The sequence below is a fragment of the Panthera tigris genome, chromosome A1 (assembly GCF_018350195.1).
Source record: "Panthera tigris isolate Pti1 chromosome A1, P.tigris_Pti1_mat1.1, whole genome shotgun sequence".
NCBI lineage: Eukaryota > Metazoa > Chordata > Mammalia > Carnivora > Felidae > Panthera > Panthera tigris.
The window spans coordinates 163,342,936-163,360,397 of NC_056660.1; the positions used below are offsets into that span (position 1 = coordinate 163,342,936).

At 38.2% G+C, this 17,462-nt stretch overlaps 1 long non-coding RNA gene across 3 annotated transcripts in view; it reads left to right on the plus strand.

The window, feature by feature from the left end:
• Positions 1-17,462, plus strand: part of LOC122231520 — a 112,228-nt gene that overhangs the window by 22,518 nt on the left and 72,248 nt on the right. Inside the window, exon 1 of one of the 3 annotated variants that reach the window (XR_006208757.1) lies at positions 17,242-17,304. The exons of the other annotated variants lie outside the window; for them this stretch is intronic. This is a non-coding gene — a long non-coding RNA (uncharacterized LOC122231520). Of the gene's footprint in view, positions 1-17,241; positions 17,305-17,462 lie in introns of those variants that run through there. 3 annotated transcript variants of the gene reach the window in all.

Here is a 17,462-nt window from a genome sequence, read left to right on the forward strand (position 1 = left end):
GAAAAAGATACCATTTCTTCTTCACAGCATGTTATAGGGGAACAAACAAATTTTGGTTGGAAAAAAATGCCTTTTGTACCCTTTCTGAGTTCAAGTGGGTTAGAATGTGAAAGCGTGATAAGATAGCTTCTTTTGAGAGCTGTGATGAAATTTGGCCCCATTAGGAATGGTCAGAGCAATGCTGCTAAACAAGAAAAAAGTTTATTTGAAGTCTCAGAGTGAAAGATATACCATATATCTACTGTTCCTCTTTTCTGATAGTAGACCTAGGTTTTCCTTTTGCAAGTCTTCACTTTTCCATTTGCAGCCCACGTCATTCAGATGGGCCTGACTGCTCTCCTACTTCCAGAGGGTGTCACGAGGATCAGGCTTGAATGGTCACCGTATTCCATATCCCTGACCACAGTCACTGGTACAGAGATGAGCTCATGACCCAAGCAGCCTTGGTCAATGTTAATGCCAAGACTTCAGTTGGAACTCTTGGAACAAAGTGCATTTTAGCTGGGGTTGATTGGCTTGGTAGAATATAAAACCGTGACTCTGCTAGGGCTGACTTGCTGGAAGCAAGCCAACTCACTGAAAATCAATTCTACAAAAACTAATTTTCTGAAATTAAATTTCCCAAATGAAAATTCACTTATATGATAAATCTACCAATTTACCCAAATCTTATTTCTTTTAACTACTTATAAAGACTTCTATAATTTATGCCTAGTGAAATGCTTTTAAAAGATGTAAGTGATTTTTAAAAACTAAGTTTTTATTTTTTATTACTAGTTTTTATTTTTATATAAGCATCTTAAGGAATTTACAGTTGGTAAATTCTAAGGACCATAGGGTAGTTTATTCTTCTAAATATATTATTTGATATTTAGAAAACAGTGTTTCATCATCAATAACCAAGGGCATTTAATGTGAATTTTTTTCAGTTTCTGTTTACTTCATATCCTTTTTAAAAAAATGTTTATTTATTTTTGAGAGAAATAGAGAGGCAGAGAGAGAGAGAGAGAGAGAGAGAGAGAGAGAGAGAATCCCAAGCAGGCTCTGCACTGTCATTGCGGAGTCCAATGTGGGACTTGAACTCATGAACCGGGAGATCATGACCTGAGCTGAGATCAAGAGTCAGATGCTTAACTGACTGAGCCACCCAGGTACTCCCTTCATATCCTTTTAATGTCAATTTTTGTTATTGTTAAGATTTTTCTGCCAGTCTTCGTTTGACATTTAAATCTTAGCTTATTTCCAAGAAGTGGTATAAAATTTAATATTTGGTGTGATTTTTTTCTAATTGCTTTGCAGTTAATTTTATACTTTAAACATATCATTTTTAGGATTTTTAGCCAATTTCTATTTTGATTCTCCAAATCTTTGGGTTTTTTTGTTTGTTTCCTATATGCCAAATAATGACATAGTTATCACATAGTACATTACAGTAATAATAGCAATCACCTGCCTCTGTTCATCCTAATTTTCCTAACACTGCTTTAAATAATTTTATCATTTAAAGTCAAATCTCTTAGCAAATTATTTCCAAGTTCCTATGTCCACGTGTGTATTGTGAGAAACCAGAGTAACTTCATTTCTTTTGGATGATTTTTTTTATGTCCTATTCCCCCTCCTTTTAGGCATTTTTAGCTTTCTTGTATCAATTCTTCAGATGACATATGAGCTTAACTTTTATTTTTAGCAACTGTTTACAAAATTTCAACAAAAAAAGCAGCATCAACAAAGTCATTCAACAAATTTATTTTAACAGAACTAATTTTGGGAAAAAAGACTTTGTAAAATGACCTAAAATCAACTTTCTACCATAGAGGAGAGATTTGGTAAAAATGAATTTAATGCAGAGCAGACAGATTGCTGACATCTTTTGAACACCTGGATCCTAGTGTGCATTAAGGTAGAGGTTGCAGAGGGGCTCCTGGGTGGCACAGTCGGTTGGGCATCCAACTTCAGCTCAGGACATGATCTCATGGTTCGTGAGTTTGAGCCCTGCGTCGAGCTCTGTGCTGACAGCTCAGAGCCTGGAGCCTTCTTCAGATTCTGTGTCTCCCTCTCTCTGTGCCCCTCTCCCAATCCCTCTCCCTCACTCTCTCTCTTTCTCTCTCTCTCTCTCAAAAATAAAGATTAAAAAAAAATAAAATAAAAACCAAAATGATAGAGGTTGGAGATTGGGTTCTCAGGCATGCAAACTGTGAACTAGACATTAGTATATAGGAATGTGTTAGGATCAACACCTGTGGAGGAGAAGTGAAGGAGGCTAATTGGGCAGAGACAGAAGTTGGGCTGTGATGATGTGTCAACAAGGGCCTTGGACAAGCCCACTCTTTTGGGGGACCAGAATGCCTTGATTTAACTCCACTCTTTTCCTAGCATCAGGGTACCAGGGAAAGGGAATTTAAACAGAAGGTTGCATGAGAAACCTAGAGGGAAAATAAGGGGAAGTAGAAAATTTACTCAGCACACAGTGAAGCCTTACATAATCTTGCACAGTGGAGGATTCCTCTCTCGTGACTGTTCGTGTCTCTTAGAAGTGGTACCCTCTCCCATGGAATGTGCTGGACAGAATCACAGTGCCACTTCTACCTCTGAAACCCCCCTATTTCCAGCATCACTATACATCTTAACTTTTTCATAACAAAAATTTAATTTCCCTTTCTTTCCAGTTCTTTTAGAAGGTTCTTACTAGAACTTCCGTGAATAATAGTGTCCGTGTAACTCTTATTGCCTTTGTTACAACTAAACTTATGTGTGAAGACTGATGAACATATAAATGTTTTCAGCATTGGAATTAGCTATTTGTGGGAGGGGAAATCTCCAAACAGGGTTTGTGCTTGTATCCAGTTTAAATGGGTCCTATATTCTTTTAAAAAAATTTAAAAAATATATATACATATTATAGAGAGAGTGGGATTGGGAGGGGAGCAGAGATAGAGAAAGAGAGAGTCTTAAGTAGGCTCCATGCTCAGCATGGGAGCCTGACATGGAGCTCGATCGCAGAACCCCGGGATCATGACCTGAGCTGAAATCAAGAGTTGGATGTTCAACCAACTGAGCCACCTCTAAAAGTCTTAAAGCATATAAGCATACCTCTTTTTATTGTACTTTGTTTTATCCTGTTTCACAGATACTGTGTTTTTACATATGGAAAATTTGTGATGACCCTGTGTTGAGCAAGACTATTGGTACCATTTTTTCTTTTTTCTTTTTTTTAAATTTTAATTTATTTTTTAAATTTACATCCAAGTTAGTTAGCATATAGTGCAACAATTGATTTCAGGAGTAGATTCCTTAATGCCCCATACCCATTTAGCCCATCCCCTCTCCCACAACCCCTCTAGGAACCCTCTGTTTGTCCTCCATATTTAAGAGTCTCTTATGTTTTGTCCCCCTCCCTGTTTTTATATTATTTTTGCTTCCCTTTCCTTCCCTTATGTTCATCTGTTTTGTATCTTAAAGTCCTCATATGAGTGAAGTCATATGATGTTTGTCTTTCTCTGACTAATTTCGCTTCATATAATACCCTCTAGTTCCATCCACATAGTTGCAAATGGCAAGGTTTCATTCTTTTTGATTGCCTAGTAACACTCCACTAGATAGATATAGATATGTATAGATATATAGATATAGATATAGATATAGATATAGATACACATACCACATCTTCTTTATCCATTCATCCGTTGATGGATATATGGGCTCTTTCCATACTTGGGCTATTGTTGATAGTGCTGCTATAAACATGGGGGTGCATGTGCCCCTTCAAAACAGCACACCTGTAACCGTTGGATAAATACCTAGTAGTGCAATTTCTGGGTCATAAGGTAGTTCTATTTTTAATTTTTTGAGGAATCTCCATGCTGTTTTCCAGAGTGTCTGCACCAGCTTGCATTCCCACTGTCAGTGCAAAAGAGATCCTCTTTCTCTGCATCCTCGCCAACATCTGTTGTTGCCTGAGTTGTTAATGTTAGCCATTCTGACAGGTGTGAGGTGGTGTCTCATTGTGGTTTTGATTTGTATTTCCCTGATGATGAATGATGTTGAGCATTTTTTCATGTGTCAGTTGACCATCTGGATGATGGCCACATGGTGCCATTTTTTTCAATAGCATTTGCTCACTTTGTGTCTCTGTGTTGCATTTTGGTCATTCTTAGAATGTCTCAGACTTTTCATTATTATGTTTATTATGGCGATCTGTGATTAGTGATCTTTGATGTTACTATTGTAATTGTTTTGGAGCACCACAAATGGTGCCCATATAAGAAGGTGAAGTTAATTGGTAAGTGTTGTGTGTGTTCTGACTACTCCAGGGCCCTTCCCTTGCATCTCTCCTTCTCCTCAGGCCTCCCTATTCCCTGAGACACAACAATATTGAAGTTAGGCCAGTTAGTAGCCCTGCAACGGCCTCTAAGTGTTCAAGTGAAAGAAAGGGCTGCACATCTGCCACTTTAAATCAAAAGCCAGAAATTATTAAGCTTAGTGAAGACGACATGTCAAGAGCTGAGGCAGGCTGAAAGCTAGGCATCTGTGCCAAACAGTTAGCCAAACAGTGAATGCAAAGGAAAAGTTCTTTGAGTGGTCTGGCTAGATGAAACCAGCCATAACATTCCCATAAGACAAAGCCTAATCCAGAGCAAGGCCCTAGCTCACTTCACTTCTATCAAGGCTGAGAGGTGAGGAAGCTGCAAAAGAAAAGTTTGAAAGTAGCAGAGGTTGACTCATGAGGCTTAAGAAAAGAAGCCATCTCCATAAAATAAAAGTGCAAGGTGAAGCAGTTAAGTGCTGATGCTGAAGTGCAGCAAGTTATCCAGATCTAGCTAAGATCATTAATGAAGATGGCTATTCTCAACAACAGGTTTTCAATGCAGATGAAAACAGCCTTCTGTTGGAAGAAGATGCCATTTAGGACTTTCATTACTAGTAAGGAAAAGTCATAACTGCTTCAAAGCTTCAAAGGACAGACTGACTCTTCTTAGCTGATAACTCTGTTGAAACCAGTGTGCCTTTACCATTTTGAAAATCCTCCGGCCCTTAAGAATTATGCTAAATCTGAGGTGCCTGGTTGGCTCAGTCGGTTATGCCTCTGATTTCGGCTCAGGTCATGATCTCACGGTTTGTGAGTTCGAGGCCAGCATTGGGTTCTACGCTGACAGCTCAGAACCTGGAGCCTACTTCAGATTCTGTGTCTGATTCTCTTTCTGTCCCCTCCCCTATGTGTGCTCTGTCTCTCTCTTGGAAAGTAGGAGCCATTTTAAATAGTGTGATCAGAAAAGGCCTGCATGGGAGGCATTAGCGCTGAAAACTGAATAGTGACAGAGCTGGCTATATTAAGGTCTAAAGTCATAGGAACAAGGATTCCAGGCAAAGAAAATATTTAAATAAGTGATGATGGTGGATAAAACCCTTTGATTTTCATTCATTTTTTTTAACGTTTATTTATTTTTGAGACAGACAGAGAGCATGAATGCGGGAGGGACAGAGAGAGAAGGAGACACAGAATTGGAAGCAGGCTCCAGGCTCTGAGCCGTCAGCCCAGAGCCCGACGCGGGGCAGGAACTCACGGACCGTGAGATCGTGACCTGAGCTAAAGTCGGACGCTTAACTGACTGAGCCACCCAGGCGCCCCTGATTTTCATTCTAATTGCAGTTGTATTCCGATGGAGAATTATAAGTCAGGGAACAATATAATCTAATTAATGACTTAAAATGGTAATGCTGGATTTTGGGGACATAAGATTGTCAGGGGGCAAGAGAAGAGTCAGGGAGACTGGTTAGCTATTGTAGTAATCCAAGAGACAGATGATGGTGGCTTGAAGTGGTAGGCTATCCAGGAAGATGGAGAGAAGTGATAGAATTAAGATGTACTTTGAAGGTGTAAGACTTGCTGGTAATTGAGATAACGCTAGGGAAGATAGTAAGGAAAAGAGAAAAATCAAGGATGATAAATTTCCTTCTTTCTTTCTTCAAGCAGTTTCCTCATAAGGTGATGGTCTTCTTTGCCACATCCATGTCTGCTCCCTCTCATCTTGAGTAATAAACCGCCTTCCAGGTGCTCTTGTGAGAGATACTTTCTGGAAAGAAAAGCCTATCTTTTCCTCTGACTGCCTTGTTTGTGAGAAATAGGCCTACTAGAATTTTGATGACTCTATGTTTCCATCTTGAAAAGACCATATTGTATTTACTTCCTTTGTTTTTGCTGTTATCCCTTGAATATTTGTGTCCCCACAAAATTTAAATGTTAAATCCTAACATGCAGTGTGATAGTATTTGGAGATGAGGCCTTTTATGGGTGATTAAGTCATGAGGGTGGAGCTATCATGAATGGAATTAGTACCCTTATAAAAGAGATCTCAACTTCCTGGACCCTTCTGCCATTTGAGGACACAAGAAGAAGACAGCCCTCTAATGAAGCAGGGAGCAGGCTCTCAGCAGATGCCAAATCTGCAGGGACCTTGGTCTTGGACTTCGCAGCCTCCAGAACTGTGAGAAATAAATGTTTGTTGTTTGAGCCACTCAGTCTATTCTATCTTTTTTATAGCAGCTCGAATGAACTACGACATCCCTGCCTTCGATTGTTTGACCTGTGTTTCTGGCCTCCCCCAACCCTCTCCAAACTCTAGAAAGACATTTTTATCTTTCACATATTAACTCTTCTCTTTAGTTTTCCCCACTGTCATTAGCAGAATTAATCACTCTTGGCTTCTATATGTTTTTGTACCTGTCTCTAATATTTTATTAGAATACTTTCTACCTTATATTTGCATTGTTTTAAGTTTTTGTCTCTTCTGTTAGAATGTGAGCTCTTCAAAAGTATGAAAAATGTCCTTTTTCATCCTGGTATCCCTAGCACAGAATATGGCATATTATAGGCTCTGATGAAATGTTTGATCAATTAAAGGCATTGAATTACCTTCTGTTCTGTTATAGTTAACTTTAATTGCAACCACTTACTGAAATAATAAAAAAATTATGAAGTAGCACCTAAGTGCCATTCTTACCAAAACAGTTTATGTGTTTAATGTTTATTTAAAGGGATATTTTATTTTATTTGAGAGAGAGAGGGCAGGGGAGAGGGGCAGAGGGAGAGAGAATCTTAAGCAGGCTCTATGCCCAGTGAGGAGCCTGACATGGGCTCCATCTCACAGCCGTGAGGTCATGACCTGAGCCAAAATTAAGAGTTGGATGCTCAGGAGACTGAGCCACCCAGCCACCCCTAGAGGGCTGTTTTAAAATTGTATCATATATTTCTAGTCTCTAAAGTTCTTTGTTATACTAGATCCAACAGATGTCTCAGAAAGCTTTAGCCCTGTGCTATTTGATGGAAACTTGTCAACAGTGTGTCACAGTGTTGCCACATGAACTCTTCTTAAGGAAGACTGTAGAGCAGCTCTTTGTTTTGTTTCATTTGTTTGTTTTTTTGTTTATTTATTTATGAGCATCTTCTAAAAAGCAACTAGTTCTCTGTTGCCTTAAGTCTGCAGGTAGAGATGCTGATCTTGAGAGAGATGTCATGTGTGAAGGGTGGCCAGAGGTTTCAGATTCAGATTCATCTCCTGAAGCTGTGTGTATTTCTTCTAATTTTGGAAGATTTATCTTTTCTTGCTTTGAAGCAAAAGGCACTAGTGTGTTTCATATTTTGGCAGGAAGGGACTGAAGGATAAATACACCTTTCGTACCTTACCAGGGTGATAATTGTGCTAACTTTAAGTTGAACTGGGAGAAGGCATTAGTTGATAGAATCTTTTCAAAAAGTAATAAATTGTTATCAGGATTGAATAAGCATGTTTTTTACATTAATCACTGAAGGGAAACCAAAATAATTATATTTTGACCAAGAATAGTACTGAGAATCATGCCACTATTACTGTTGTCTAAAGAAATGTGTAAATTGGAGTGTGTCTGTGATTATATTTGAGTCTCAAGCAGCTTACTGTTGATACATATTGGGAACAATGTGGTATTAGTTCATGTTAGGATAAAAATCTCTCTCTTAGCCAAACTTCCTCTCTAGCCAGATTTCTTTGCAGTAAAAGTCCTCAAAATGGTTATCTGCATGTCCAGTCCCTGATTCCTCCCTTTATATGTCTCTACACATACTCATCTCAGGCTGTTGCTATACCACATCTCACCAAAATTTCTCTGATCAAGGTCAACAGAGAGCCTCGGGCTGCTAAATCCAATTCTCAGTCCTCATCTTATTTGACCTATTAGCAGCATTTTTACACAGTCAAGAATTCCTTTTTTCTGAAAATTCTTCCTTCACTTAGTTCCCAGGATACCACACTCCTCTGATTTCTTTCCACATTACTACTGCATCTTCTCTCTTCTTTTCTGATTTGTCTTATCTGTTCTGACCTTTTATGCTACTTTGGCTCAGGCCTCAGACCTTGGACCTTTTCTCTGTCTCTCCTTACTATGTTGGTGATGTCATCTGGCTCATGGCTTAAATTTCATCTATGTGTTTACAATTGCCAGATTTATATCTTTTGACCTAGACTCTCATTCCAGAATCATATATCCAGCTGACTATTTTATAGTCCCATTTAGACATCTAATACATATTTCAAAATTAATATGTCCACAATAGGATTTCTACTCTTGTCCTCCCCAAAATTTGCTTCATTCACAGTCTTCCCCATATCAGTTAATGATGACCTCCACTTTTTAATTGTTCCATTCTGACAGCTTATATCAATCTGTTAGAATATACATTGACTCCACCTTCAAAATAAATCCAGAATTTTGCCTCTGCTTACAATCTCCTTTTTACTAACTGGGTCTGCCTACCAACATCCCTCATTGGGATTGTTGTTAGTTTCCTAACTTGTCTCCATGTTCCATACTTGCCCCGTTCCAGTGTATTCTCAAATGACATTCTGAACTGTCTTGCTAAATGTAACCTACATCACATCACTCTTCAACTCACATTCCACCAAGGTCCCTCTGTTTTCTTCAGAGTCAAAGCAAAAGGCCCTACAGTATATTATGTATTAGTCAGCTTGGTTGATTACAACAAACTACTGTAGACTGAGTAACTTAAATAAGAGACATTGATTTCTCACAGTTCTGGAATCTGGAAAGTATAAGATGAAGGTACCAACAGATTCAAATCTTAATGAGGGCCCTCTTCCTGGCTTACAGATCCTACCTTCTTGTTATCCTCACATGGCAGAGAGAAGAAACGTGTCTTCCTTTTCCTAGAAGAGCACTAATTCCATCATGGCAGCCCCACCTTCATGATCTCATCTAAACCTAGTCACCTCCCAAAGACCCCATCTTTAAATACCATCACATTGGGAGTTGGGCTTCAGTATTTTTTTTTTTTTGGGGGGGGGAGGGACACTAAACATTCAGCCTATACCAGCTTATAAAAATTTGTTGCCCGCCCCCACCGCCCCACCCTGCCAGTTCTCAGGCCTCCCCTGCAATATTCTGCTGTGACCATTACAGCCTTCTCACTTTTCCTTGAACCTCCCAGTACTATCCCACATCATGGCCTTTGAACAGACTGCCTTTCTTGAAATGCCCTTTCCACAGATACATGTGTGGATCTGCCCATATTTTCCTTCAAGCCTTTGCTCTATTGTAACTGGTTCAATGAAGCTTGCTCTGAGCAAGTTGTTTAAATTTGTGACCGTGTTCCCAATGCTCAAAACATTTCTTACTTTTACTCACTTTTTCCCCATGGCACTTTTTACTTTCTAATATATTATATGTGTGGTGGAGACTGGTTTGTACTCACTGAATATGCTTCTAGGCTTTACCTCTTAGGCCTCTCGCATTTTGGTAGGGCCTATTACTCATCTTTGCTTATGGAATATGTGTGGAGTGATGTGCATTACCTCCAGGCCAGGGTGTTAAGAGCAGTTGAAGAAGAGAAACCACTACAAGGAGAAGTGTGACTTTGTGAATCACAGGAAGGATATCCATAGAACACCCAATTGGAGAATGGTATGAGGAGGGAAAAAATTTTATTGTATCCCAAAGTTATGGTCAGCTTTCATTTTAGTTGCTTAGTGGCCATGCTATTTTAGAACATTTTGAATATCACTCTGGGAACATAAATGGGACTTGAAGCTGAGTGGGATAGGTAATAGCTATTAGTGGAGGGGAATATCAACAAATAATATTCTATTGGTGTCATCACCAATTTCATTGGTTTCCTTAGATGAATTAAATAAAGATCACATGCATTCAGGATCATTAAATATTAACTATAATTTGGGCTACTTTATGTGAAAGTTGGTATCTTGAAAATTTGAGGAAATTCAAAGCCATTTTCATTATTTTAATATTATGGATGTTCATAAGCAAGCATTTTACTTTAGCATTTATTTCTGACAGCCTAAGTTTGAACAAACCCCATATTAATACATGTGTTGTTTCCTTAGCCATGGCACTTTGCATATCCATGACTTATGCTAACATCTGAACTGTATCCTGCAACTTATCATAACAGAGGCTTAGTTAGGAACAGATATGTCACGTAGGATAAGTAGGGGCAGGAGAAGAGAAGTCTCTACAGTTCTGAACATACGAAGTAGTAGACAAATAAAGGCATGAAACTGAGTTTTAGACAAAGCAAAAATCTTAACTAGTAAGGTTGACAGATCAGGGCAAAAGGTTTCTGGAAGGGAATTAAGACCGTACCTTATATATCTGAACCAAAGGTAAGGAACCAGTTATTATATTTGGAATTCAAGAAACCAAGTAGATGTTCAGGTGAGAAGAGTCTAGGTTCTACTATGAAGAGCCATATATAGGCTGACTTGATGATAAACTTGGGGCTATGAGTTTATGGTACAAAATTGGTTCCTGCGTCTGATAGAAAGCTGAACTTATAATTGAAAACTTAATGTTCCAAATACTGAAAGTATGAGTGATGACAGGCAAGGAGAGAAAGGAGATATTTTCATCATTGCTACCCAATAAATATCCTCACAATGCCTTTAATAAAACAAAGGAATGAATGGGCAGAAAGGTTTAATTTAAATATTTAAAAGATGGTTAACTAAAAACAATCTTAAGTTGCTCAGTGTGTTAAAATATATTTGGTTATATCTTGGGAATAACCTGAACATGAATTTTATTTTCATAATGTCAACTTGCTCTTAAGTTTATGTGGGCAAGTTTTTGGATATGAACTATATGTATAAGACATCTTGTGATACAAAGTATGTAGAGTTGATCCTTGAACAATGCAGGGGGTAGGAGTGCCACACCCTCGCTTCCATCCCAACCCCCCCCCCCATTTCCAGTGCAGTTGAAAATCCATGTGTAACTTTGACTACCCCAAAACTTAACTGTTAATAGCAAGAACCAGGAGAGAGCACTTTTTACTGCCATGTGCAGTTTACTGGAGAGATGAGCTCCTCATGCAGAGATGATTAGTGTCACACAGCATTTCAGGCAGATACTGGCAACACTTGAGCTCCCTACAATAGCAACAGGAAGTGACTATGAAATTATTAAGTAGTACAGTATGTACTATATGTACTATAGTTAATCTTATGCATCTTGATTTAATTATTCATCTTTATATTTGTTTACATTTCTCTCAACTGTGAATGGCACCATATATGGTCTGTAAATGTTTGTGTGCATAATTTGATAAATTTTAACTTTTTGTAATAAATTTGTGTATATTTTATGGTAGTAAATGATAAAATAGCATAGTATCTACATTGTATCTTATGCATATATGATATACCTAACTTTTTCTTAATTTTAAAAATATTTCTAGGCTACACGGTTTGTCTCTGAGTTTTTTCATGGTTAAAAACCTTCCAATAGGGGTTCCTGGATGGCTCAGTCAGTTAAGCGTCCTACTTTGGCTCAGGTCATGATCTCCTGGTTTGTGGGTTCGAGCCCCGCGTTGGGCTCTGCGCTGACAGCTGAGAGCCTGGAGCCTGCTTCAGGTTCTGTGCTACCTCTCTCTCTGCTCCTCCCCAACTTGTGCTCTCTCTCTCTCAAAATTAAATAAAAGCATTAAAAAAATATAAAAAAATCCTCATGTAAGTGGATCTGTGCACTTCAAATCCATGTTATTCAAGGATCAATGTGTATTATTTTTTTAAGGAAATTTTATTTATGTATTTATGTATTTATGTATGTATGTATGTATGTATGTATGTATGTATGTATTTATTTATTTATTTATAATTTATATCCAAGTTAGCATATAGTGCAACAATGATTTCTGGAGTAGATTCCTTAATGCCCCTTACCCATTTAGCCCATCCCCCCTCCCACAACCCCTCCAGTAACCCTCAGTTTGTTCTACATATTTATGAATCTCTTCTGTTTTGTCCCCCTCCCTGTGTTTATATTATTTTTGTTTTCCTTCCCTTATGTTCATCTGTTTTGTCTCTTAAAGTCCTCATATGAGTGAAGTCATGATTTTTGTCTCTCTAATTTCACTTAGCATAATACCCTCCAGTTCCATCCACGTAGTTGCAAATGGCAAGATTTCATTCTTTTTTGATTGCCAAGTAATACTCCGTTGCATGCATATATATATATATATATATATATATATATATGTATATATATTATATATACAGTATACCACATCTTCTTTATCCATTCATCCATTGATGGACATTTGGGTTCTTTCTGTAATTTGGCTATTGTTGATAGTGTGGCTATAAACATTGGGGTTCACGTGCCCCTTTGAAGCAGCACACTTGTATCCTTTGGATAAATACCTAGTAGTGCAATTGCTGGGTCATAGGGTAGTTCTATTTTTAGTTTTTTGAGGAACCTCCATACTCTTTTCCAGAGTGGCCACACCAGTTTGCATTGCCACCAGCAGTGCAAAAGAGATCTCTTTCTCCGCATCCTCGCCAACATCTGTTGTTGCCTGAGTTATTAATGTTAGCTATTCTGACAAGTGTAAGGTGGTATCTCATTGTGGTTTTGATTTGTATTTCCCTGATGATGAGTGATGTTGAGCATTTTTTCATGTGTTGGCTGGCCATCTGGATGTCTTCTTTGGAGAAGTGTCTATTCATGTCTTTTGCCCATTTCTTCACTGGATTATTTGTTTTTTGGGTGTTGAGTTTGAGAAATTCTTTATAGGTTTTGGATACTAACCCTTTATCTGATATGTTGTTTGCAAATATCTTCTCCCATTCTGTCGGTTGCCTTTTAGTTTTGCTGATTGTTTCCTTCACTGTGCAGAAGCTTTTTATTTTGATGAGTTCCCAAAAGCTCATTTTGCTTTTGATTCCCTTGCCTCTGGAGACATGTTGAATGAGATGTTGCTGCAGCCAAGATCAAAGAGGTTTTTTCCTGGTTTCTTCTCAAGGATTTTGATCACTTCCTGTCTTATATTTAGTCTTTCATCCATTTTGAGTTTATTTTTGTGTATGGTGTAAGAAAGTGGTCCAGGTTCATTCTTCTGCATGTCGCTGTCCAGCTTTCCCAGCACCACTTGCTGAAGCACCACTTGTCTTTATTCCATTGGATATTCTTTCCTGCTTTATCAAAGATTAGTTGGCTATATGTTTGTGGGTCAGTTTCTGAGTTCTCTATTCTGTTCCATTGATCTGAGTGTCTGTTTTTGTGCCGGTACCATACTGTCTTGATGATTAAAACTTCGTAGTACAGCTTGAAGTCCAGGACTGTGATGCCTCCTGCTTTGGTTTTCTTCTTCAAGATTGTTTTGGCTATTCAGGGTCTTTTCTGGTTCCATACAAATTTTAGGATTGTTTTTCTAGCTCTGTGAAGAATCCTGTTGTTATTTTGATAGGTATTGCATTGACTATGTAGATTGCTTCAGGTAGTATTGACATTTTAACAATATTTGTTCTTCCTATCCAGGAGAATGGAATATTTCTCCATTTTTTTGTGTCTCCTTCAATTTCTTTCATAAGCTTTCTATAGTTCAAAGTGTATTATTTGTAATTAAAGCCATTTAATTAATAATAACTGAAAAATAAATAGGGACACCTGGATGGATCAGCCAGTTTAGTGTCTGACTCTTGGTTTCAGCATAGGTCATGATCTCATGGCTTTGTGGGTTTGAGCCTTGCATTGGGCTTTGTGCTGGCAGTGTGGAGCCTGCTTGAGATTGTCTCTCTCTCTCCCTCTCTCTCTGCCTGTCTCCCACTCACACTGTCTCTATCTCTCAAAATAAATTTAAAAACATAAAAAATAATAACAAAAAATTTAAGAATAGGGATAGCATTAGTTTAAGAGACGGTATGGATTAGCCATTTGTACCCCGAACTGCCAACACTTAGTGTGTATAAAAGTGGCCATAAAATGTCAATATTTTCAAAAGTCCACAGGATAAATTTCTTCAAAATGTAGAAAACTAATAGTTAACATGCAATCTCATATGTTTGATTTCCTAGGTCAGGAAATTAGGGTTTGGTTCTCAATGAACAAATAGGAAAAGTCAGGATTATATACATGCTTATTTTGTGTTGAAATAGACTTTTGTTTCAAGATGGGTGTGTGGCCCGCAGCCCCTTTGGGTGGGATTTTAGTGTCTAGGTGTATGGCTCTTTATTAGCTGGAGTGATAGGTGATAATAAAAATTATATTAACCTGCCTTTGCTTTGTTAATTAAATCCAGCTCCTAATGGTGACCTGGAAAGTTTTGTTGATCTTCAGCCTGTTCCTCAAAGATGTGGCTGGTGTTACTGCCTTATTGTCAAGTTTGTCTGTATTGTCTCCATATTGCCCCCTCTTAGTCCACAGGCAAATGTGAGAGTTTTGATGAATTGCTTAGAGATTGTGTGTTTTTGATTTTATGATACAGTAACTCAAAACAAATAGCTTAAGAACACATTCTGTCCTCTATTCTAGTCAGTGCTTTGTTGGGTCAGATCTGTGGACCAGGATAATCTTTTGAGGTTTTTAAAAACTATTTCTTCCCATGTATTTTCTCCTTTTTCTTTTATGCAGGTAAAATGATTAGGTGCTTCCTTTGTTCAGAGAAGGATTATGGAACAGCATCAATACAAAAATGGTAGCTAAAACTTACTGAATATCTACTGTATGCTAAGGACTTTACTACTTTCTAAATGGGAGCTACTTTAATTCTCACAACACCTTATGAAATGAGTACCATTATTATTCTCAATATTGAGATGAGAACAGAGAGCTGCAGTGACTATATCACAGTTGCATTATGCAGAACAGAAATTGCAAGGGTACTTTCCTTTCTAGTGTGAATTTCCAAAGCTGCATGGGAAGCCACCTGAGGGGACTGAAACTGGTACTCTTGAAATAGCAGAGAGACGGAGGATCTCTAAGAGAAAAACACCAAGACAGAGGAAGGTTTTCCTATGATTAAAGTGAGATTCCCCGCACTGAGAAGAGGTTTGTGATCTCAGAAGCTGCAAGAACTTGTCGTCTGATTCCTGATCCAGGATTAACATACTCTAAGGGCAGGTCATCAACCTGCATTCAGTCTGTAAGCCAAGTCCAGTTGGCTGCCTATTTTTGATTTGTTTGTTTTTTACTAGGCTTTAGTTTTTGGAACAGTTTTAGGTTTGCAAAAGTAGTGATCATAAGGTGCAAAGATTTCTCATATGACCTCTTCCCCCATACATGCATTGTTTCTCCATTATCAACATCCCCCACCAGAGTGGTACATTTGTTATAACTGATTAGCCTACATTGGCACATCAATAACACCCAGTGTTCATTGTTTACACTAAGGTTCACGTTTGGTGTTGTACATTCTGTGGGTTTTGTCAAATGCATGGTGATATGCATTTACTATTGTGGTATCAAAAATCCTTTGTGCTTAACCTATTCATCCCTCCCATCTCCCTACCCCTGGCGACCACTGGTTTTGTTACTGTCCCTGTAGTTTTGCCTTTTTCAGAATGTCACATAGCTGAAATCGTATAGTACACAATCTTTTCAGGCTAGCTTCTTGCACTTTGTGATATGCATTTAAGTTTATCCATGTCTTTTCATGGCTTGATGGTTCATTTCTTTTTAGCACTGAATAATATTCCATCATCTAGATGCACCACACTTTATTTACCCATTCACTACTGACAGACATCCTATTGCTTTCATGTTTTGGCAGTTATGAATAAAGCTGCTATACACATCTGTGTGTAGGTGTTTGCGTAGATGTAAGTTTTCAGCTCCTCTGAGTAAATACCAACAATCATGATTGCTGGATTTGTATGGTAAGAGTATGGTTGGTTTTGTAAGAACCTGCTAAACTGTCTTCCAAACTGGATATCCCATTTTGCATTGCTACCAGCAATGAATGAGTGTTCTTGTTGCTGTCTACATCATAACCAGCATTTGGTGTTGTCAGTATTTTGGATACTGAACATTCTAACAGGCTACTTGCTTTTGTAAATTTTTTAATATTTTTTTAAAGTTTCTTTATTTTGAGAGAGAGACAGAGACAGAGAGACAGAGAGAGAGGGAGAGAGAGAGAATCCCAAGTAGGCTCTACATTGTCACTGCAGAGTCGGATGTGGGACTGAAACTCATGAACCGTGAGATCATGACCTGAGCTGAAACCAAGAGTAGGACACTTAACCGACTGAGCTTCCCAGGTGCCCCTGTAAATACATTTTATTGGAACACAGCTATGCCCAGTTGTTGACATAATGTCTATGAATGCTTTTGCACTATAATGGCAGAGTTGACTGTGACAGACGTATGACCTACAAAGACTAAAACACTTACTGTCTGGCCCTTTACAAAGTATTTGCCAACCCCTGTACCACAGAGTTGCTGTTACTGTATCTATTCTAGGTATGGCTGCTTTATGTCAATCTGACATCCAGAAAATATTTTCATGTTTCCTATGACCCTATTAAAACTCTTGCAATATCTTAATTGTTGTGGATTAAATGAATTCTTGAACAGAATCCTGAGGCTTAATATTATTTTTTTAAAATCATGCTTTATTTTGATTTCTAGGCACATATCTTTATTTCCTAGAAGTCATTTTTTTATCAAAGTAATTTCCTTAAGTACATGAATTCAATTAAGGTTTACTTTTAATATATACCTTGGAAGTGTAACATTTTCTTTTAGCATTCTCTGTTGCTCTCCTCCTTTTTTCTTACAAGCAGTTATGCCTTCCCCCGCCCTGACCCGACCCCAGTTTCACTGATTCACCCTCCTATGTAGCAATTTAAAATAGTGCCAAGGAAAGATGCTCGTCCCTGTTGAACCTGTCAAGCTGTTAACTAGTTTCTTCTCAGGTGTCTGCTGAAGATGAAGCAGGTTTTCAACAAATGTGTTTCAGGGACTCTCTGGCTAGTTTTTCATCATTATTTTCACCTACAAGAGGGTTCTGACCAAGAGGAGGTAATAATTTTGTTCTTTGTGCTCTAAATATTATTTTACCAAATTGACATCTTCGCACGTGTGGTAACTTCACATTTATTTGGCACAGGCAACAGGGCCTACAGAATAATTTATGATCTAAATGCAGCTTGTAATAGCAGAATTGCTGCTGGTGCTTA